Source organism: Salmo salar, chromosome 01 (genome assembly GCF_965601325.2).
Source record: "Salmo salar chromosome 01, fSalSal1, whole genome shotgun sequence".
In the NCBI taxonomy this organism is placed as follows: Eukaryota; Metazoa; Chordata; class Actinopteri; order Salmoniformes; family Salmonidae; genus Salmo; species Salmo salar.
Window position 1 is genome coordinate 36,957,178 of NC_138291.1, and position 24,074 is coordinate 36,981,251.

Here is a 24,074-nt window from a genome sequence, read left to right on the forward strand (position 1 = left end):
CCATAGCACAGGGTATATGAGTTGATACATGAAACGACTCAAGATTCAAGACTTTATGTCTTTCAGCTAAAATTATTGTACAGAATTCTTGCCACCAACAAAATGTGGAATATTTGGGACATACCATCATCGCAGCTCTGTAGATTTTGTTGTGAGGATACAGAATCAATAAACCATTTGTTCTAGTATTGCCCTCAGGTAGCATCGGATGGTTGAGGGGCAGCTCTCGGGGAACTGTCGGGGGATCTTGGATGGTTGGGGGCCTGGCAGTTGGGAGCTTGGGCTGGTGGCCCGATAGGTTGCTGGTTCGGGTCCCCTTTTTGACTTGTTGGGAGATCTGTCGACGTGCCCTTTGGCGGGGCGCTTGACCCTGGTTGATCCTGTGTGAGAAGGTTAGATGACTGAATGTAATGTAAATGTTGAGTGGCTTCACTGCAGGTAGATAATAATAAATAATAACCATCAATTATTATTAAGTACGTTTACATCCACACTACTAATTTCATATTAAAGTGATTATGGAAGTAGGAGGAGTAAGGAAATAGTAATGCAAACACCTTACTCTGCTTATTTTATTCGGAGTAAGGTCAAAATCTAAGTAAGAGTAACCCGATTGAAACACCTGGTTTTCTGAGCAATCTTTCTAATAATTAGGAAATGTAAGCAGCTTAATTGGCTTTCCAGCAGTATATTTGATCTGTGCATGTGCCTGCAGCTGGAGCACAAGCCTCCCTCAAGTGAATTGAATTCGAAAAACTGAAAGAGTCCATTTTAGACTACAAATAGTTTTCACATGCAAATGTTATGTGTCCGAACTCAGAATCAAATAGGCTTTGCAAAAATAACATGGTCACTGTGGTAGAACATTTTGATTGGTGATTATCTGTATTAATCAAAGTTCCATCAGATGTGCCCATCAGTGGCGGTTCTAGACCATTTCAACTGGGGGGGCCAAGCTGGGGCCAGTTGTACTGTTAGAGGGGCCAGTTACATTAGACGTTATTGTTCTCATCGTTTTCTTCACTGCATTGCAGGCATTAGCAGGCAAAAGACCATGTTCATAATCATCACCGTTGCCACTGTCTAATAACGGATGTAAAAAAAGAATGATAGCAAAAATGTGTTATGTAACAATTATTTCATACTCCACATTTAGGGGTGCCACAATGGGGTCCAAAATTGTTGTCACAGGGGCACTGGCCCCCTCCCAGAACCGCTAGTGGTGCCCATGTAAACAGGATTATAGGGAAATCATTCTTCTTACAAAGAATTACATGTTTTAAAGTAACTATTATAGTAATCTGACTCTCCACAATAATCGTGTTATCGGATGCATGTAACCTTACTCAATGGATAGTCTATTGACGGACTTGAGAATCCTCAGTAGAGAGACATTGTAATCAACACAAATAGAGGCCCTTGAAGCTCACTGACGATGAATGTACAAGTCTGATATATAATGTATTTTGTAAGCGCCAATGAGAGAAGAGGGAATATTGGTATCACGCTTGACAAAGTTCAGTGATTACAGTCTTAGAAGTCAAAATCATCAAATATTTGTTTACATTGTCGTGTTCATGAGGGATGGCAGCTGGGAGCAATAGGCAAACATGACGGTGTTGACAGCACAGGTCAAAACAAAAACCAAGCCACGAGGTCGAAGGAATTGTCCATAGAGCTCCGGGGCACAGATCTGGGGAAGGGTCAGAAAACATTTCTGCAGCATTGAAGGTCCCCATCAGTAGTCACTGTGGCCTCCATCATTGTTAAATGGAAGAAGTTTGGAACCACCAAGACTCTTCCCAGAGCTGGCCGCCAGGCCAAACTGAGCAATCGGGGGAGAATGGCCTTGGTGACCAAGAACCCGATGGTCACTTTGACAGAGCTCCAGCATTCCTCTGTGGAGATGGGAGAACCTTCCAGAAGGATAGCCCATCTCTGCAGCACTCCACCAATTAGGTCTTTATGGTAGAGTGGCCATCCGGAAGCCACTTCTCAGTAAAAGGCACCTGACAGCTCGCTTGGAGTTTGCCAAAAGGCACCTAAAGACTCTCAGACCATGAGAAAGAAGATTCTCTGGTCTGATGAAACCAAGATTGAACTCTTTGGCCTGAATACCAAGCAACATGTCTGGAGGAAACCTGGCACCACCCCTATGGTGAAGCATGCTGGTGGCAGCATCATGATGTGGGGATGTTTTTCAGCAGCAGGGACAGGGAGACCATTCAGGCTTGAGGGAAAGAAGAAAGGACACAGTACATAGAGATCCTTGATGAAAACCTGCTCCAGAGCGCTTAGGACCTCAGACTGTGGCGAAGGTTCACCTTCTAACAGGACAACGACCCTAAGCACACAGCCCAGACAACACAGGAGTGGCTTCGGGACAAGTCTATGAATGTCCTTGAGTGACCCAACCAGAGCCCAGACTTGAACCCGATCAAACATCTCTGGAGAGACCTGAAAAAACATTGTGCAGCGCCGCTCCCCATCCAACCTGACAAAGTTTGAGAGGATCTGCAGAGAAGAATGGGAAAAACTCCCCAAATACAGTTGTGTCAAGCTTGTAGTGTCATACCCAAGAAGAATTGAGGCTGTGATCGGTGCTTCAACAAAGTACTGAGTAAAGGGTCTGAATATTTATGTAAATGTAATATTTCAGTTTAAAATGTTTTATACATTTTCAAAAATGTCTAAAAACATGTTTGTGCTTTGTCATTATGGGGTATTGTGTGTAGATTGATGAGGAAAATAAACAATTTAATCAATTTTAGTGTAAGGCTAAAACGTAACAAAGTGGAAAACGTCAAGCGGTCTGAGTACTTTCAGAATGCACTGTAGCTTGTGGACTGTTTAAAATAGCTTAGTACAACAAGTCTAGACTATGGTCATAATAACTCTACTTTAAATGTACTATCAGCTGCATGTTACTTCTGAGTGGAGAGGCCTTGGTTTGATGGCACCGAGTCATGTCCAATGGAATGTATTGCTATTGTAAGAGCTCACTGAGAATCAACTTGAGCTATTGAGCTATTACAATAGCAGTACTTTATTACTCCTTAAAATGGAAAATATGTATTGTCAAAATGTTTCAACCTCTTGTAGCTACAACACTAGAAAACAGCACCTGAAATCTGGTAACCCACTCAACAATGACCTCACACTTCCATTTTATCATCGTTGCTGTGCATATATGAATGATATGGCAGGTTATACATACATCAGGTATCCTACTATGTTAAAGGAGCCAATATCCTACTCTTGCAATGTTCAGTGCAGTTACCCAATAGACTTCAGTTTCCATTGCTACTGTTGATCATCTATGTAAAGGCATAGAGTCTATGAAGACCATAAGCCTATATTCTAGTCAGTATACATCTTAATTATTAGTGCAAAAACACAACACTTTATTATTCACACTCAATTGTAAAAGTTCTGCAACAAAATAGTCGGGTGCATGTAGTTGGTTTTCTACAATATTAGGCCCTACGCGTTGGATCCTATTATTTTACATCAGCGACTGTCCTATTGCCCGTCAGGCGTCGTTCTTTCCATCTTTTGTTCATTGCAATGATATTCTGTCTGCCCTGCAAAGGCTCTACCGCCAGCATTTCTTAGCAGGTCCCACTGAGAGACAGGCTGAATCAAGAAGTGCGAACGAACGTGATTCTGAGCCAATCCGTGGTGACTTCCTCAATTTTTTCCAATCGAAAGGAGAGGGAAAACAGCTACCATCACATGTCCCAGTAACTGCAGCTCTTAGTTTGTTAAATCATCTGGAATGGTAGAACTGAGCATTGGGAAAAAGCACAATGATGGCAATGGGGGAGAACCGTTAATTGTGCCTCATAATGGACGTTTTTTTTTGGTCGAGATTTTAAATGTAATAACTATTGAGCAGCATAATTTAGATAATTAGGCGCTTATTCGGGGCTGAATAGCTGAGAATAAACTGGAGAAGAGGGACAGAAAGACCTAGCCTTTTGATAACTTGGATGGAGGGCAAGCGTGCTATAGGCACTCAGTCACTCTGTGGATTACGTGGTGGAGGCAGAACGGGGGAAGTGCGCGTAAAGTGCAGCGGTGCAACGGTCTCCCTGCTGAGATTTGATCTGAGTTCCCCATAGCAGCCACTTTATAGCACTCGGCTGCAGAGACGTACACTCAGCTAAATAGAGCAAGCCGGTATTACTGCGGAGGAAAGCCTCTACTGTTGTGAGGCGCGTCGACGAGCGGCAGGAGAATGGCAAGGTCTTCGGCGAGTCTGAGGGGAAAGCAAACGCCCGTTTTTCACCAAAGGATTCTGTCGAAGCGCGTTGGAATTTGACTGTCTCTTCGTGTTGGTATTCTTGGATCTTTATTTTAAACTGAAAAGTAAAGTAACACAAGTGGATTGGGTTCTGAGGAGCACAGACCGATGTAAAATTACTCGGGCACAATGAAGAGATGGCTGGGCAGAGTTGTGGGCTTTGAAATCCAGCGCACCTTGTATTGATATAGCCTAATTTAGCCTAAATCCAATGGGGCAAAACAAAATTGGAACATGGGAAAATATGAAATGTGAGAAAATTCGATACCCCTGACCGTCGGTGCTCAGAGCAGGGCTGGCGTTCCTTTTTAAGGTAAACTTTTACTGTTTAAATGTTTGTACATGTCTGTACATTTTCATCAGTCCTTTTTGTTTTCGTTCATCGTTCGTTGACCGAATTTCAAGGCTGAACCCATTGGGCTCTAAAGCCAGATAACCTGCAGGACGTTGTTGAAAACCAGGTGTGTTCAGTATTACCGGTTATTCAGGAACAACGGAGGGTAAAAAACGAGACTTAAATAATGGTTAGTTTGAACGAATGCTGGCTGTCTAACTGCATTTCAATTTGAGTGTCTGGGCGTAGATAAAAAATTACCTAGTGGGATAATTTATTTGGCCAGGTCACTGCTATCCATAGACCTAATCTAGCTCTAATTGATTTGGGTGAATGTGGTGGTATACTTGGGTGGTGGCAATGATGTGTGTGTGCGTGCGTGTGTGTGTGTGTGTGTAAAGGGGGGAGGGGTGGTTGTTAACGTAGACACCCTCTTTCACTGCCTCACCCGGTCATGATGGGCTAGATTGAAATCACCTCTATTTATATGGAAGCTGAGTTCCCATGCCAGTTCAGCCTGATAGATATTTTCGCTTAATGCCCTCCACGAAGTGTGTATAGCCTTATAAATGTAGGCTACCCAGGCAGGTTACAAGAGTCCTCAACCTTGGCATATGCTCAAATGATGATAGAGGATTCAGGCGTCGTCGTCTTCTTGCCCCGTCCTAAGCGATATATCATGCTCACTACCATGGCACCAATGGCTGCTATAGACGCGCTATGATATAATTCAAACCATACCCACATATTCTTGATGCACTGGAATGATATGTATCACTGGAATGATATGTATAGGGATCATATGTAAATTAGTCAAAATGATGATATAATAACCATGTGGTGATCCAAATTATCTGAAGTGTATATTTCCATTGAATAGGTAAAGGCAATGTATGGATGTGATTTAGAATGGCAAAGCATCGTGTCCCAAAGGAAATTCACTTCAGCTCAGTGGTCGTGCGCGCGTATTTATGTTTGTACAATTTGCACTTATGAACTATTGGATCTAGTGAGTACAATAGGCTACATCAATGACCATTTGAATTCCATATTATTCTAACAAGGCGTTTCTTTTATTTCAGCAATGTTGGTTGTCACATGCGCTTCTATAAATGTAATCTGATAAACAAGTCATATTTCAATTCTTCAGTCCCCACAACATGTCATCCTTAATAGGGCAGGGTAGCTGCCAAGACTGTGCAAAGCTGTCATCAAGGCAAAGGGTGACTACTTTGAATAATCTAAAATATATTTTGATTTGTTTAACACTTTTTTGGTTACTACATGATTCCATGTGTTATTTCGTAGTTGTGATGTCTTCACTATTATTCTACAACGTAGGCAATAGTAAAAATAAAGAAAAACCCTGGAATTAGTAGGTGTCCAAACTTTTCACTAGTACTGTATGTAAGGCTATTCTGTATTGCTTATCCTATGAGCAAGAAGCTATATAGACAAACTGAGCTGCAGCTCCACTTCCAGTGGCTGGTGGTGCTATAATTCAATTTATTCTCCCTCCATACTGCTGCCTGCTGCAGCTCTGAAGGGCTGGGTAACACTGAGGACGGGGAGACTGCCCAACCACAGCTTTACCATACACCTATTAGGGTGGAGTGGACAGTGGAATACACCTTTAGGTTATCAAAGTAGCATGTATTCATATATTATGTCTAGTGCATTAGGTATTCATTTTAGACCCAGGGATCTCTTCAGTTGTTGTGATATCATTTGAAAGTTCGATCTTTTGAAAATCAGGGTGGGATTTGGCACGTTGGAGATGGCGTAGCAGCGATCCCTGTAGCTTGGAGACTTGTTTTAGTTACGCTAGTAGAGATTAAGACCCTGTGATGATGTGAGCCCGAGCCAAGGAATCAAAGGGCACGGTATGAGGATCCTGCTGTTAGTGTGATATGGGGACTGAGGGAATCAAACGCTGCAAAACAACATCCTCCTCTAGGCAGGATTAGCACCACATACCTGGGTGCTCAACAAGTACATAGTCTACTATAACATCTTGCCTTTGATATGCCCTCTGGGTGCATGTGTGAGGAGTTACCATGACATATTTTATAACATTTACAAGCAGAGCACTGGTGCCCAATATTACTTCATACAGAGAGCATATGATCAGCAAGTACTTACAGTCCTCTACTACAATGTCTTTACATCTTTGATATGTGTGTGCTTTTTCCCTGTGAGTCTGTGAGGATGTACCATGGCAGCTTTGAACACATTTATTTATACCTGAGACAAGACATGTATGTCTGAGACTGATAAGTGTCTGCAGATACTTGACAGCTCTGGTGGGATGAAACCTGGATAGAGTTGAACTTTAGACTAGACATAGGACTCACCCATGAATTGTGAGTTAATGTAACCCAACATGCCTGTGTATTCTTTCTAGAGGCGTTAGCATAGTATGTTTTACCATGATGTGGTATATGCTCTATGCTGTGTTATGCAGTCATCATGTGGTGTCAAAGAAACTGGCGATGTGGTGACTGTTGTAGTTTGGCCAAGAGTCCAGCTCCATGAACAGTTACAAGTGAGATTGTGTCAGAAGCTTACGAAGCTAGAAGTGTTATTGTGGAGTCAGAACCATGGACAGCCCCTCAATCTTGGTCTGTGTTCCGCATGGTAGAGTGCACACAACAGTGTTTACAAACTCGTTCATCCAATCAGCACCATGGACAGCAACCATTTTCTCTGTTTGCTTGAATATACTGAAGGTTTTGCTGCTCCCAAAACAGCTTTGCTAATCTTATGAGCAAGAGGTGAATTTATTATGTATGTGACCTTTATGTGATGTTCTCATTAGATTTTGTGATAATAATTTATCTGTTAGCATACTGTGTTTACTGAGTTTAAGGATGTCTTAGTTTGTATGATTTGTTAATTGCTCAACAAGGAGTTGATTGTTGAGTCAATTCTAAAAGTCACCAGGCTGCATTGAATTTAAGCGCTAAGGGCCCAATCCAGATTTAGGAAATGTACACCTTTTCATATGAACACCTTCCCTACGTATGTCTGAGTAGTTGGCATTCGGACTTACCTTATGCAGGTGGTAACAGGCTTTGCAGGAGTGGTTACCTTGCACACTCTGAATAGATTTCATTCAATTTCTAAAAACCCTCCCACTTGCTGGCCAACATATTCAGTACATTTATCGAAAGCCATCCCTTTATATTTGGTGTACCTTTAATTTGAATTTTCTTGACAGACTCACTAGAATATATGGAGAACAGTTCAGAATATTAGGGATCAATGAAAGAAGCCATGTCAATAGACACATATTCATCTCCTTTTCAGCACCAATTGGTAGATAAAAAAAATACTCTGATCTTGTATATTATTTAGGGTTAGAGAAGTATTTATGAAAAATAATGCAAAAAACTGTTTGGAGAGCCTTTACGCACTAAATATATTGATGAATCAAAAATATAGTGGTTGGAATCATCCTGAAAATGTCCATATTCAATTGTTCTAACCATAAAATATTGGATGGTGATAAAAGTGTACAATAGGGGTTGAAGAGTAGTCCTGTAAATCTACCCTAATAATTCTCAATGATGGAACTGTGATGACAACGGTCCAGTTGTGGTGAACCGTGCACCAGGCTCCAGGTTAAAACTGCTATGTATGGTCTGCGTTCCATAATGATTGAAATAGGCCACGTGTTCCAAATTATTTACTTGTAATACGTTATCCTACTATGATCCACTATTATTAGCAATCCTCAGGAACAACCACACAGAAGCACTGGCGTACCACACATCCTAACTCTGGGGGGCCCCCAACCCCCTGCCCCCCGACTCTGGGGTCAGAATACATAATCTGTAGACACACCTCCGCCACACCTTCATTTCTTCGATCTCCACCCCAAACGTAAAAAGCAAATTACGTTCCATTTACTCGCGCTTAACTCTGGTCGAAATCCCCCCTCTAGGTTAATAGAGATTGGGCCAGGATGGATTACTGTATGTGTACATTTAATTATAAATTCTTTAATTAAACACCAATCAGTGGATCAGGTCTACTTGGTCCTGTAGAAGCTGCAGGATGGCTAGTTTATTGGCGGTCTGATGATTTGTTTATTTTAGTTTATTTAGTTTGGTCTACACTGGGGGTCTGATGATGTGTTGAGGTTAGTTAATAATGATCTCTCTATGAAAATGATCCAGATGAGATGTAGATAGACCCTAGTGGGTCTTTAACCCATGACACACTGGCTAGACACCTAGTATGGTTGAAGACCGCTCTACTGATCTCTTTAGTCTAAACCCATGTTCCAGGATCACCTAGAAAGGTGATACAATGCCTTTATTTGACTGATAAGAAGCACCACATGGATTTATATTAACATTTGTTGTTTGGGATTTGAAAAAAGGAATACATGTTGTCCTTTCAATATTGGTTTGTGATATATAATGGAAGCAAGTATTTGGGGACAGTTTTTGCATATATAGTATAGACAAAAACCTCATACCCAATTTATCTTATTTTAAAGACAGCATCGAATTAGACGGGCATACTCTAGATAGAACCATAGGAAGCTTTGGAGTCCTAAGGCTTGTGGAGGGTCCCAAACCAAATTAGGATTTACTGTTCATTAGTGCAGGAGAAAACCTAATCTGGTAACAACTAATTAAAACCACCAGGTATTTCAATGTTTTATTTTCTTTCATTTGGTGTCCCTCAAGTTGTTGATGCAGGGTGAGATCTTTGTCAGTGTGATGGGGTGACTAGAATGAGTTCCTCTCTCTGTCAGTGAGTGGGAGGTACTTTGAGGGATGTTTGTCTGTGATAATGAGCTGTCAAGGGGACAGCGGCAAATTGTTTTGATCCCGCTACAACCCGCTGGTTTAAACAGGAGAAAAGTGGTAGTCAGGAATGGTAATAGTTTAGTTTCTGTGGTGAAGGCCAGTGAGTCTGTAATGCTATTACGTATTTGACTGACAAGGCACTGATCCCTATTTTCTAAAATATTGATAGATTGATATGCACTGTGTTAAGTCCCAAATGAAATGACAATAAAATCTTAGTTCCTGTTTTAAAAAGTGAATATTCATAAAGAAGATCTGGAAGGTTTAACAACCAAAAATGACAATATTTCAAGGTAATGTAGAATCTTTCATGATTATGTGGTCTAGCCACTTTTAGTTAAAATATATCAATATTCATAATATTCTCTGACTATTTGGTGTTTGTAAATACAAACATATCATAATATCTATCTAATCTCATTGTATTGTAGGTCGCTAACAGCTTTTTGTGTCTCTGTTAGAGGTCGACCGATTAATCGGAATGGCCGATTAATTCGGGCCGATTTCAAGTTTTCATAACAATCGGTAATCGGTATTTTATTTTTTATACACCTTTATTTAACTAGGCAAGTCAGTTAAGAACACATTCTTATTTTCAGTGACGGCTTAGGAACGGTGGGTTAACTGCCTTGTTCAGGGGCAGAACGACAGATTTTTACCTTGTCAGCTCGGGGATTCGTTTTTGCAACCTTCCGGTTACTAGTCCAACGCTCTAACCACCTGCCTTACATTGCACTCCACGAGGAGCCTGCGTGGCAGGCTGACTACCTGTTACGCGAGGGCAGCAAGAAGCCAAGGTAAGTTGCTAGCTGGCCTTAAACTTATCTTATAAAACATAACAATCAATCTTAACATAATCACTAGTTAACTACACATGGTTGATGATATTACTAGTTTATCTAACGTGTCCTGCGTTGCATATAATTGGTGCGGTGCCTGTTAATTTCTCATTGAATCACAGCCTACTTTGACAAACGGGTGATGATTTAACAAGCGCAATTGCGAAAAAAGCACTGTCGTTGCACCAATGCACCTAACCATGAACATCAATGCCTTTCTTTAAAATCAATACACAAATATATATTTTTAAACCTGCATATTTAGTTAATATTGCCTGCTAACATGAATTTCTTATAACTAGGGAAATTGTGTCACTTCTCTTGCGTTCCGTGCAAGCAGTCAGGGTATATGCAGCATTTTGGGCTGTGTGAAGTCCATTTATTCCTAACAAAGGCCGTAATTAATTATGACATAACATTGAAGGTTGTGCAATATTTAGACTTAGGGATGCCATCCATTAGATAAAATACGGAACGGTTCCGTATTTCACTGAAAGAATAAACGTTTTGTTTTTGAAATGATAGTTTCCGGATTCTACCATTTTAATGACCAAAGGCTCGTATTTCTGTGTGTTATTATGTTATAATTAAGTCTATGATTTGATAGAGTAGGCTGACTGAGCGATGGTAGGCACCAGCAGGCTCGTAAGCATTCATTCAAACAGCACTTTCGTGCGTTTGCCAGCAGCTCTTCGCAATGCTTCAAGCATTGTGCTGTTTATGACTTCAAGCCTATCAACTCCCGAGATTAGGCTGGTGTAACAAATGTGAAATGGCTAGCTAGTTAGCGGGGTGCGCGCTAATAGTGTTTCAAACATCACTCGCTCTGAGACTTGGAGTAGCTGTTCCCCCTGCTCTGCATGGGTAACGCTGCTTCGAGGGTGGCTGTTGTCGATGTGTTCCTGGTTCGAGCCCAGGTAGGAGCGAGGAGAGGGACGGAAGCAATACTGTTACACTGGCAATACTAAAGTGCCTATAAGAACATCCAATAGTCAAAGGTATATGAAATACAAATCGTATAGAGAGAAATAGTCCTATAATTCCTATAATAACTACAACCTAAAACTTCTTACCTGGGAATATTGAAGACTCATGTTAAAAGGAACCACCAGCTTTCAAATGTTCTGAGCAAGGAACTTAAATGTTAGCTTTTTTACATGGCACATATTGCACTTTTACTTTCTTCTCCAACACTTTGTTTTTGCATTATTTAAACCAAATTGAACATGTTTCATTATTTATTTGAGGCTAAATTGATTTTATTGATGTATTATATTAAGTTAAAATAAGTGTTAATTCAGTATTGTTGTAATTGTCATTATTACAAATACAATTTTTTTTTTTTTAAATTGCCAATTAATCGGTATCGGCTTTTTTTTGGCCCCCCCAATAATCGGTATCGGTATATATAAAAAAAAAATATCATAATCGGTCGACCTCTAGTCTCTGTGTAAATTGTAGTTTGTAAGGCCCTGGGCTGACTTCCTGTAGTATGACGAGATTAGATTGAATAGGTGGGGATATGGTCTCTGCCTGGCCTTAATCTGCCCAGGAACACACATGGACCCTGCCGTAACCTGCTATGACACATTTGACAAGACTATACACACCACTGATGGGATAAGCCCTTTACAAGGCTTTGGCTGTAACAGATAGAGGCAGAGCTACAAAAACTGAATAGGCAGAGCTGTTCTGTACAGCTATAATGCTTTGGCTGTGATAGAGGCAGAGCTACATGAAACTACTGTACAGAGCCGTTCTGGCTCACTACAGCACCGTCACACAGTGTTCCCAGCTGACGCCACCTCATCTTCTAAACTATATTACTCTAAAGGGATGATTATACAGTACCAGTCAAAAGTTTGGACACACCTACTCATTCCAGGGTTTTTCTTTATTTTTACTATTTTCTACATTGTAGAATAATAGTGAAGACATCAAAACTACGAAATAACACATATGGAATCACATAGTAACCAAAAAAGTATTCAACAAATGAAAATATACTTTATATTTGAGATTCTTCAAAGTAGCCACCCTTTGCCTTGATGACAACTTCGCCTGGAATGCTTTTCCAAATGTCTTGGAATTCCAACATATGCTTAAGACTTGTTTGCTGCTTTTCCTTCATTCTGCAGTCCAACTCATCCCAAACATCTCAATTTTTAAAATTATTTTTATTTCACCTTTATTTAACCAGGTAGGCTAGTTGAGAACAAGTTCTCATTTACAACTGCGACCTGGTGGGTTGAGGTCGGGTCATCTGGTGCAGCTCAATCACTCACCTTCTTGGTCAAATAGCCCTTACTTACACAGACTGGAGGTGTGTTTTGGCTCATTGTCCTGTTGAAAAAAGAATGATAGCCCCACTAAGCACAAACCAGATGGGATGGCGTATCGCTGCAGAATGCTGTGGTAGCCATGCTGATTAAGTGTGCCTTGAATTCTAAATAAATCACAGACAGTGTCACCAGCAAATCATCCCCACATCATCACACCTCCTCCATGCTTCACGGTGGGAACCACACATGTGGAGACCATCTGTTCACCTGCTCTGCGTCTCACAAGACATGACGGTTGGAACCAGAAATCTCAAATTTGGACTCCTCAGACCAAAGGACAGATTTCCACCGGTCTAATGTCCATTTCTCGTGTTTCTTGGCCTAAGCAAATCTCTTATTTTTATTGTTGTCCTTTAGTAGTGGTTTCTTTGCAGCAATTCCACCATGAAAGCCTAATTTATGCAGTCTCCTCCTCCTGGTAACTCTAATGAACTGCAGCAGAGGTAACTCTGTGTCTTCCTTTCCTGTGGCGGTCCTAATGACTGCCAGTCTCATCATAGCGCTTGATGGTTTTTGCTACTGCGCTTGAAGAAACTTTCGAAGTTCTTGAAAATGTTCTGTATTGACTGACCTTCATGTCTTAAAGTAATGATGGACTGTCATACCCTTTGCTTATTTGAGCTGTTCTTGCCATAATATGGACTTGGTCTTTTACCAAATAGTGCTATCTTCTGTATACCACCCCTACCTTGTCACAACACAACTGATTTGCTCAAATGCATTAAGGAAAGAAATTCCATAAATTAACTTTTAACAGGGCACACCTGTTAATTGAAATGCATTCCAGGTGACTACCCCATGAAGCTGGTTGAGAGAATGCCAAGAGTGTGCAAAGCTGTCATCCTGGCAAAGGGTGGTTACTTTGAAGAATCTGAAATATAAAGTATATTTTAATTTGTTGAATACTTTTTAGGTTATTACATGATTCCATATGTGTTATTTCATAATTGTGATGTCTTCACTATTATTCTACAATGTAGAAAATAGTAAAAATTAAGAACCCCTGGAATGAGTAGGTGTGCCCAAACTTTTGACTGGTACTGTATATATTTTTTTATTCTTGTAATTTCAGTTTTAATGCAATTGGCAAAACCATACATTTATTGTATATATTGCATTTTCCAAACAACGAACAAAGAGATCCGTGGTTGAAACCATATGGATCATTGATGGTGCTTTGAGCTGGTTGGACCACCTGGTGTCTGTTCCCAGAACAGTTTGGTTTGATTAACACAGCTGATGGATTGCTTTATATAGCTGCGTGTGTATATCAGTGTGATTAGTGATGATCATTTGGAACCATACTCAAGACACTGCTAGTGATTAACCAGGTACAGTCCAGACTTGCACTGTACCGGACCTTCAAATGAGTTTATTTCAAACATTTCAGCTGGGCTTGATTGAGTTTGCCTGGTGGATTTGAATACATGCATGAATAGTGGTGTTCCTCTGTACTTAGGATACTGTTAATGATGCATGTTGAGCAGGTAGCCAGCCTGGTACAGTGTACAGTTTGTATGTCTGTCATATATCATGTTTAGTGTGATGGAGCATGCAACCCTAATCCCCAACTCCTATGAGGTGGCAGCCATCTGCCCTTGTTGGCTCATCTTCTATTATTCATGCCTGTTGTCGATTGACAGAATGGCTATCTCATTCTGTGGTGATGTGGCCTGTACCATACTCATTGTTGGATTATTGTTGGGAATTGTCATAATGTAGACATGCAGTGTATTTATCAGAGATGGGATCAGATAACTATTCCTGATGCGTTGTGATAACGAAGGTTGGGTTTTAGGTTTTATGGTGCATCTGAGTGCTCTCTGGGAGCCAGCCCCCTAATTGCTGCACACACAGTAATGAATTGGAATTGCTTTGTGCACATCTGTATTCAATATAGAAGCCACAGTGTAATACTATAATGGTGTCTATTGCTTCAATGAGGATGGGGTCATACACTATATATACAAAAGTATGTGGACATCCCTGCAAATTAGTTGATTTGGCTATTTTAGCAACACCTGTTGCTGACATGTGTATAAAATCGAACTCACAACCATGCAATCGCCATAGACAAATATTGGCAGTAGAATGGCCTTACTGAAGAGCTCAGTGACTTTTAACATGGCACCGCCAAAGGATGCCACCTTTCCAACAAGAAAGTTCGTAAAATTTCTGCCCTGCTAGAGATGCCCCGGTCAACTGTAAGTGTGTTATTGTGAAGTGGAAACGTCTAAGAGCAACAACGGCTCAGCCGCGAAGTGGTACCCCACACAATGGGACCGCCGAGTGCTGAAGCGCGTAGTGCAGAAAAATAGTCTGTCCTCGGTAGCAACAATCACTACCGAGTTCCAAATTGCCTCTGGAAGCAGCATCAGCACAAGAACTGTTCGTTGGGAGCTTCATGAAATGGGTTTCTATGGCTGAGCAGCCGCACACAAGCCTAGCGTCGGCTAACGCCAAGCGTCGCCTAACGCCAAGCGTCGCCTAACGCCAAGCGTCGGCTGGAGTGGTGTAAAGCTTGCCGCCATTGGACTCTGGAGCAGTGGAAACACGTTCTCTGGAGTGATGAATCGCGCTTCACCATCTGGCAGCCCGACGGACGAATTTGGGTTTGGTGGATGCCAGGATAACACAACCTGGCCCAATGCATAGTGCCAACTGTAAAGTTTGGTGGAGGAGGAATAATGGTCCGGGGCTGTTTTTCATGGTTTGTGTTAGGCCCCTTAGTTCAATTGAAGGGAAATCTTAATGCTACAGCATACAATTACATTCGATAGGATTCTGTTCTTCCAGCTTTGTGGCAACAATTTAGGGAAGGCCCTTTCCTATTTCATCATGAAAATGCCCGCTTCCACAAAGCGATGTCCATACAGAAATGATTTGTTGAGATCGGTGTGAAAGAACTTGACTGGTCTGCTCAGAGCCCTCAACCCCATCAAACACCTTTGCGATGAATTGGAATGCAGACTGTGAGTCAGGCTTAATCACCCGACATCAGTGCCTGACCTCACTAATGCTCTTGTGGCTGAATGGAAGCAAGTCCCTGCAACAATGTTCCAACATCTAGTGGAAAGCCTTCCCAGAAGAGTGGAGGCTGATATAGCCGCAAAGTGGTAACCAACTACATATTAATGCCCATGATTTTGGAATGAGATGTTCGACGAGCAGGTGTCCACAAACTTTTGTTAATGTATTGTACCATAAACCTGCAGACAGTAGTGCTGAGTACAAATGTAGGCCCCTACACTACCTCTCTCATTTGAAAATGGTTGATGGAATGTTCTGGGGATGAAGGATGAGGGGGAGTGTGGTTGTGAGACATGATGTGTATGTTTGCTGTGGGAACATGTGGGTATAAGCAGGTATGATGTCATTGATGTTTGTTGAAATGTGTGTTCCTCTGTTGATTGTATTTTGTTTATGTATGGTTGTTATTGAGAAAATAAAATGAAAAATAACAAACAATATGAAAACGATGGCTCAAACACCAACTAGTTTTAGGTCCTTTGAGCATGCACTCTTATGGAAACAGGTTAATATTCTCTTTCTGTGACCCGAGTAATAGTTTGAGTACTAAATACTGTATGTAATGTATTATTTCTCCCCGATGCACTTAAAGAAACACACACACAGAAATAAAAAAAAGAGTAGCCAGAAGATTAGGAGATGAATAATTGAGGAAGCCAAATATCTCGGGACAGAGAGAAAGTGTGAGAGAGAAAGTGTGTGAGAGAGAGAGAGAGAGAGAGAGATAACGTTAATGCCGTGGTGGTGGTTGTGGTGGGGATATTTGAAGTATTTCTTGCATTAGAGGAAAGTGTCTGGAGGAGCCCAGCAAGTTAGGGCATTGAGTTGAATAAACCCATGAGTACAGGTAAAAGGATGATAGGACAGTCTCCACTCCACAATATTTGCTCTGTCTGAGTGTGAACACAGTTAAATGCAGTACATGACTGAAACTCTATAAATCACATGACGTTAGATTGGGCTTTTATCAAACCTAATTTCAATGTGTTATTGTGGAGCTACTAAATTGGGTAAGTACCCTAATGGGAAGCGGGAGAGGTAGGAAGAGAATCGATGAGAGAGAGGGAAAGGGAGAGAGATTACAATTATAATTCTTCCTTACACTTCTTTGGATTATTCCATTGCTTAATTGCCTGGCTGGGTCCTTGGACTAGAGATGAGCTTAATCTGCCAATGCTGCCATACCTTTATATCTATGTATCTATGCATAGTGGGCTAATAATGCTAAACCCACTCCATTTTAGCTTCTGCTGCCATGGCTTTAGTAGTTATCCACGGTAATGCTATTTGTCTGCTCAGTACATAGCACACTATGCTTACTGTGAATGCTCCACTTACGACTACTTTCTTAAGTGGTGAACCAGCTTGTGTTTAATGTTAGAGATCATTATGTCATATCAAAAAGGCAAATGTTTTTTGCAAAACCCATTGCATTGGCCCATTGCAGCAGCTGAGTTTAAATGTTGACAGGCTGCATGACACACTGTGCTGACAGGAATGAAATAGAAAGCTTTGAGCCCATTCTTACTTATTGTGAATTAACATTGCTTTGATGTGTGTGATCCCACAGGCTCAGTGCAGTGCCACATATATGCATTGTTTCAGAAGCTCCAGACTGGCACTCCTTCCTTCCTCCTCTGTTTTCTCACAGTGACAATATTCATCCGCTCTCTAATTACCTCCCGGGGAGATAGTGATGAAATATGTCAATGAATGACAAACACATACATATAAATATATGAGAGAGAGAGATTATGCCTATAATGACCCTTTAATGAGGCCCTGCATGTATTGGATAAGCCCACAGTGCATCCATCTCTGTTCTCCTACTTCACTGGTTTCTATTGCTTTCCGTCGCCAGTCATTTGCAGGTTGTCTGCTTGACCTTCAGAGGAAGGAAATCATTAGCATGCACCAGTTTTATTGATTAAGAGAGAGAGTGGGCTTTTCTGAGAAATAGTTTTGCAGTGCAGACAGGAGTATGCTTTTTGAGCTTGATCGAGGCTTGGTGAGATGGGTGGTGAGACTGGCAGATGATTGAGCTGGGTTGGTTGGTTAGTGTGTTGGTGCTGGTTTGGGGCGTGTGTGATGACTCGAGAGGGGAATCTTAATGACACATTGCATGCTGGGATGGGACATCAGCATTGCATGGTGTGCTGTGTCTGTGCGCCAGGCACGGAGGGAGAAAGTAGTCACTGCCTGTACTCACCAGGACGACAGAGAAACCTTTTAGCACATTTAGCACTGCTCAGGCCCAAGAGTGTGAAACGCAAGGATGACACTTCTTAGTTTTTGAGCAGTCAGTCACAAACTCTACCAAACACAGTTAATTACAAACATGTCTCAGTAGCTCATGACATTGCTAAGCCTTTAGCATCGGAATGAACAAAAATAATATTGTAGGGCCTGTAGACATTGCATGAACAGCAGCAAACTATCAAACCATAGTGCTAGGAAAACCTCACTTAAGGGCACAAACATGGGAGTAGTATTTTGTAAAAAAAAAAATGTGCTTCCATATTCTTTTCACAGATAAATGGACAGACCTAGCAGCATTTTCACGCAGGGTGGACAAATCCTACACCTTTTTTCTTTCTTTCTCAGCATACACAGTTTAATATGTTTAATGGGAGTTACAAAATGGCACGTCGTATTCTCAGTGATCGACGCGGAGGCACAACACGCTACCAGTGGAATATGTAACCTGTCATCAAATGTTATGGCTTTTTATACATGTTCAGGTTATGTAACCTGAACAGGATGTACATCATAGCTGACCAGAGGGCCATTAAAGACAGGATCCTTATTAATCATCACACCTCTCTCCTTCACGCACAGAGAACCCAACATGGCGGCCAAAAATATGTCTCAGAAAGGTCAAATATTTGGTGGGAACTTAACTCTGAGCTTGAATTAATGTGCTCCTATATGAAGATCAATACAGGTTGTGAATTCTGAGTAGTTTGCGTTTATTATTCGACCTTAGATCACAATGCTTGCCTTGCTCGGCCATGAACCTCAGCCGCAGTACAGCGTCAAATAGGGTGATATGGTGGAATTGGATTACACACAGATCCAATCAACCCCAGGACTATTGTTTTTCGCTGCGTGCGTTTTGCTCTGTGGTTGATAAAATCAAGAATGTTTTCTCATCTTATCATTTTGAAAGAAAAGAGAAACCCGCACACTTTATTTTTTCTTTCAACCTATCTCACTGTTACCATGCACCTGCAACAAAATAGCTCAAATGTGGGAGTGTCTTTTTGAATCTCTCTCACATATGATGATACAGAACCTCACTATAGCATCGCATCGTAATGATTCTAATTACATTATATAATATCACTATCTATCTTACCTTTCTGTGAGAGCATGGTATCTTGCTACCTCAGTCCGTTGAAGGCCTATGTAGCAGAGGCTGTTGTACGGGGGACACTTTGAATTCAGCTCACGAATGGAGTTTTTAAGATGGTTGCTAGAGATAACACAGACTGTAGAATCAGCAGCTCTGTTTGCTTGAGGCATGTAGAAAGTTATTTGTATTTACTAAGGATCCCCATTAGCCAAGACAGCAGCTACTCTTCATGGGGTCCAGAAACATTAAGGCAGTTATATACTGTTTAAAATATTACATGACATTACATTTCATAACACTTTACCCAATACATTTAATGTGTTCCCTCAGGCCCTACTCCTATCACATATTCACAATACAACATCCATGGGTTCACCCCCCCCCCCCCCCCCATCTATATCGACGGGACCGCAGTGGAGAAGGTAGAAAGCTTCAAGTTCCTTGGCGTACACATCACTGACAAACTGAAATGGACCACCCACACATACAGTGTGGTGAAGAAGGCACAACGGAGCCTCTGTGCAGTTTTCTACAACCTTATTATCAACAACCAAATATTTTATGTATGCTACAGTAACTTACAGTATCTCTAGTACCCTGTAAAGGAAACTCGCCTGTTGATTATATACAGTAGAGAGCAGAGCAACGTACACTTTAGAGCTGACATAGAGATGAGAGTGTGAGGAGTGTATGATCAATCGCTTCAACTTTGCAGAATGGCTTTGATATTTATAAGACAGGGTAGAAGGCAGCAGCACACCACCCATCAACTGGAGCTGATAACCTCATGCAGACAACTCTACTGAGAGCCTTGCAAAGCATGATGGGATTATAAAACAATCACTTGAGAAAAATCTAAGATAAAATTTGAACTCTAAAATTGAGGTTAAACAACATTACATATCAGGACAAGTATAGAGTTGTGTTATGTTATCGCATGAGAAAAATGACTTTGCCTGAATCTTTTTGTTTACCTCAAGATCTAATAATCAGTTCAAACTAATGTACCACAATATGTTATCAATACAGAATGAAATGGAATCTCCCCAAAGCTCCAAGATATGGCGGGACTTTTTCCTGATTTTGTAAAAACGTACACTTTCATTATGACCTGAAATGAGATAGAGTAATGGCTTTGTCAAGAAGGGCTTTAATTTCTTGCCTCAGCAACTTTGAAGAAACAACAATGACTGCTGCACCAGTCCAGTGCCGCTCTCTTTTACTGAGTAAAGCCCATCTGAGGATAAATGATACATGAGTAAACCCTGCCAGGTAAATGTTCACTGACATTGTGGTCCGTTACATTTTCCCTGTGTGGATTCCCAGCTGAGATTAAGCGCTCTCTGTTGTGATCAATAAGCTTGATCTCAACACCTGCCAATGCTAGCACAATAATAATTTCTCCGCAACGGAAGTGCCGTCTGTTTGTGGCTATTATTTTCCTCCTTGTCATATCTTGCTACATTGGGGGAAACTTCCTAGTGCATGCGACAGGCAGGAGTCCCCTTGGGGCACTTCATAATGAGTATCTCTGTGTGCGTGTCTCTGCCTTTGTCTGTAGTGTACTGTAAGTGTAGTGATTGAAGTGTGAATTCAAATATGAAGCCTTCACGCGTGAAACTGTGAAGAGCTGTGCCTTCAACCAGCATATACATCTTCAATGTGCCCCAGAGTACGGTATGTTAAATAACACACAGCTGCAGTACACCTGTATGACCTCTCTCTCTGTGTATCGTCTGGTTAAACTCAGAGAAAAAAGGCCAGACAGTTGCAACCAGTGAATAATTCAAACAGGAGGCCTGTGCAATTAAACAGACCTGAATAATGCAAAAAACAAATAAGCACTTTTTAATGGGAGGGTGGTGGGGATCGTGAGGTAATTAAATCTGTCCAATCATTTTGGATTTGTTTTTGTTATCGATGAGGTGGGCTGGCTTACGACCCTTAGCAGACGCAGCAGACAGAACGTTCTGCTTATGTAACAATGTGTGTTCACTCTGCCGTGCATGCAGGATAACTTTGGAGTTAACCCCAAATGTCTAAAAGGAGCGGACCATCTATAGAGGCCATCTGTCTGTTTGTAGTGCTTGTGGCTCTCCCTCTAAAACACTGGCTGCCTCCCTGCCTGGCCTGTGTCTGCCATGATGCCGGGGATATGAACATAAAACGTGCAACAGATGGACAGGTCCAGAGTTCAGAGCTATTTCTTCAGTTGGACTGGCAGCAGCACATACATATATAGTGGCTGCTGCTCTGGTATTCTGCTGCTCTCGTGAAACTTGTATGGGATCCAGAAAGAGACAAATGACCCAATTCCTGTGGCCTCATTACGAGACGAGACAAAGCAGACTGATTTTTGCGTGATTATAGAATATTATTATAGCTAGGTGGTAGACCATGATGTCTATTGAATGTGCTGTGTGTTTGTTTTTCCAAGACTTATTCCAAGATGTGTTGGATCTCTCTTTGGTGCTGTAGCAAGCAACAAAGGCAGCTCTTTCCAAACGGGGGGTAGCAGTCCTGGCTTAATCATTTGTACTGCAGTATAGGATGCCAGGATTATACTTTTGCATCGGCCTACAACAATAGGCCTATATCAGGTACACTGCAGCTTTCACACGTCCCTTAGCTACATGGATTTGGATGATAGAATGATCTACACTACAGTATATCTAATATGCAGAATGCATCTACTGTATCAGGCAGCTAACAAACAATTACATGGTATTGACTGACAAAACGTAGGCTACTGCTTTTTGACTTCACATTCTTTGGGAATGAGATGGAATCAAAACACATGCATGGGTATGTTGTTACTAAACTATGCATTTGGCTTTCAGAAATGCTTATTTTCAACATCAACAAGCATGTTTTATAATACAATAATTATGTGCCGCTGCAACGATTACGGGTCTATTTTTAATTGATTTCTATTTGATCCAATGTCAAGCATACTGTATGGCCTTTACCTGATTTCTTATTCCACTCTCATTTCACTTCCTGTATTGATTTCACATTTAAGGATTAATGCAGGGCCTAATGGGCAACCACTTCAAATATTTCTCCTCCTCCATATGTGTGCCCGCCTAGCGGCAGCAGGCATATAAAGCATTCACACGTCACACCTATCATTAGTCTATAGTTGTCCCTGGACCTGCTAATACAAGGCGATCACACCTATAATCAGTCTATGGCTGTTGCTGGAACTACCGATTCAAGGCAATCACATACAATCATTCTGTATTGTCTATATAGCTGTTCTTTCCAGCTGATATTGTTTTGGCTCAATATCAATCTCAATGATTTCAGGTCAACTCCGTTGTTTCTGTCTGAGCTGCTGCTGCTAGGGCTAGACATAATAATACGGTGTCATTTGCATACAGTGGCAGCTACTTACAGTACTGTATATACATCTGAATGGCATAGTTTCTTATAATGATAGATGCAGGTTTAAAGATGTGATACAGAGCTTTTGTATACTTTTTAGCCAGTAGGTTTGAAAGTAGCACTCGAGCCAAAACAGGTCCCCAAAAATGTTGCACAATTGTGTACAATGTCATCCATTTCGTATGATATGTTACAAATTCCAATAAAAAAAAGAATTTGTATTGCTCACGTACACATATTTTGCAGATTTTATTGCAGGTGCAGCAAAATGCTTATCTTTCTAGCTCCAGCAGTGTAGTAATACCAAACACTACAAAACAACACTCACAAATCCGCAAAAATGTAAGAAATAAAGAAAAATCAGAACAAGCAACGCCCGAGTCCAGAATATAAGTATACTGTATATGTATATAATGGTGTGTATAGACAGTATATGAATAGAAAAGGTGTGTACAGCAGGAGTTTTATAGGATGAGCCATGACTAGAAAACAGTATATACAGTGCCTTCAGAAAGTATTCATACCCCTTGACATATTCAACATTTTGATGTGTTACAGCCTGAATAAAAAATTGATTAAATATATATTTTCCTCACCCATCTACACACAATACCCAATAATAACAAAGTGAAAATGTTTTGCACATTTATTGAAAGTGAATTTGGTGTAACACAAAATGCCGATTGTCTTTTAAAGATATTGAAAACCAACAGATAGTGAACACAAATGTTGACTTTGGACGATGTTTAGAAAAGTAATAATATGATGTTTAGAAAGTATGGCGTCGCATTAACTGCATGAGTAGAAATTAACAGCAGGGAAAAGTAAAATGATGTGCAAAATGTAAATGTATATAATGATACTTTGTTATTGATTTACCCTTTAGTAACAAGGCATATCTACTTTACAAATGGGTAATTGTCTCCATTTTGCTTTAATAAGTGTAATGCCATCATACAAACTGCTTATGGATTTGTTATGGTAATGGTGAGCTAAGCTGTTTTCCATGCTAGTCATTACACATCCTGGGCAATTTAAGCTCTCTGAAAGAGGGATATATGAAAAAGCTGCTAAACGCTGTCACACAATCAAATGGATTCCTTTGCAGTCAGACTCATGGTGTCTGTCAGTGGGGAAGAGACAGCCTTAAACCTAGGGCTCTATTCAGCATGAATTAAATGTAAAGGCAATGTTCCTGCGTTACCAGAGACTACATTCACGGTAAACTCTGCATATGTCGGCTCAACCGGAAATTACCTTTACATTTCTAGAGCCCAATATCTAACTCTTCAGCGATACAGATTGAATAGAGCCCCTAATCTCACAGTGAATAGCATTAATATATGCAACCAAAGCAGAATTTGCCAAAAGAGCATAATGTGGGCCTACTGTACTGCAGGCTACTTCTCAAATCCTCTTCAGCCAGTCAGTCCCAGCTCTGTCCCAGCTCAGACCCAGGCTATTGACATGGATGCTGTCTTGTTTAATTGTTCTATCTCAGGGGATGGGGTTGTGTAATTGGTGATAAGCAGGCCTGTGGCCAGTGGGAAGCTACTCAGCCCATTATCGGTCCATCTAAGAGGTCTGCCTGCCTGGGAATCATCATGGCTGCCATGATAACAACGTAGCTGGAGGCTGCCATCCATCTCCATCCTCTC

General features: G+C 41.1%; 1 protein-coding gene across 1 annotated transcript in view; it reads left to right on the forward strand.

Annotated features, from left to right (window-relative positions):
* The first annotated feature begins 3,635 nt into the window (after nt 1-3,635).
* Nucleotides 3,636-24,074, forward strand: part of LOC106601106 (leucine-rich repeat and fibronectin type-III domain-containing protein 5-like) — a 57,234-nt gene continuing 36,795 nt past the window's right edge. Inside the window, 1 exon segment of the mRNA XM_014193038.2 lies at nt 3,636-4,619. The gene's annotated coding sequence lies outside the window, so the exon portion shown is untranslated.